The sequence below is a fragment of the Tamandua tetradactyla genome, chromosome X (genome assembly GCF_023851605.1).
Source record: "Tamandua tetradactyla isolate mTamTet1 chromosome X, mTamTet1.pri, whole genome shotgun sequence".
NCBI lineage: Eukaryota > Metazoa > Chordata > Mammalia > Pilosa > Myrmecophagidae > Tamandua > Tamandua tetradactyla.
In genome coordinates this window covers 113,191,035-113,191,978 of record NC_135353.1, presented here as the reverse complement: position 1 = coordinate 113,191,978, position 944 = coordinate 113,191,035, and the positions used below count along the sequence as shown (strand labels likewise).

The 944-nt window shown below is 38.7% G+C and overlaps 1 non-coding gene across 1 annotated transcript; it reads left to right on the top strand.

The window, feature by feature from the left end:
- The first annotated feature begins 527 nt into the window (after nt 1-527).
- LOC143672226 (U6 spliceosomal RNA) lies at nt 528-634 on the top strand. The gene has a single exon (XR_013169695.1). It is a non-coding gene; the product is annotated as a U6 spliceosomal RNA (small nuclear RNA).
- Nucleotides 635-944: the final 310 nt, after the last annotated feature.

Here is a 944-nt window from a genome sequence, read left to right as displayed (position 1 = left end):
GTGTTTGCCATGTGCCCTTCCAGCTGAGAGAGAAACTGTGACTGTGTTTGCCATGTGCCATCTCTCTTGAGAGAGAAACCCTGAACTTGATCGGCCTTCTTGAACCAAGGTATCTTTCCCTGGATATCCTAGATTGGACATTTCTATAGACTTGTTTTAATTGGCACATTTTCTCGGCCTTAGAACTGTAAACTAGCAACTCATTAAATTCCCCCTTTTAAAAGCCATTCTGTTTCTGGTATATTGCATACCAGTAGCTAGCAAACTAGAACAGTTGATAAGGAAATAACAGAATAAAAGCTCTGTACCTTCAAAAAAGAAAAAAAAAATGTATGCCACGACCAAGTGGGATTTATTCCAGGTATGCAAGGCTGGTTCAACATAAGAAAATCAATTAATGTAATACACCATATCAGCAAATCAAACCAGTAAAACGACATTATCATTTCGATTGATGCAGAAAAGGCATTTGATAAAATTCAACACCCTTTCTTGATTAAAACACTTCAAAAGATAAGACTAGAAGGGTGCTCACTTCGGCAGCACATATACTAAAATTGGAAGGATACAGAGAAGATTAGCATGGCCCCCGCACAAGGATGACATGCAAATTCGTGAAGCATTCCATTTTTCTTTTTGCAGAAACCGTGAAAAAAAAAAGAATAGAAGGGAATTTCCTCAACATGATAAAGGGAATATATGAACCACTCAGCTAAGATCATCCTCAATGGGGAAAGACTGAAAGATTTCCCTCTAAGATGAGGAACAAGACAAGGATGCACACTGTCACCACTGTTAGTCAGCATTGTGCTGGAAGGTCTAGCCAGAGCAACAAGAAAAGGAAAAGAAATAAAAGGCATCCAAACTGGAAAGGAAGATGTAAAACTCTGTGTGCAGATGACATAATACTATATGTCGAAAATCCCCCCACCCAAAAATGTACA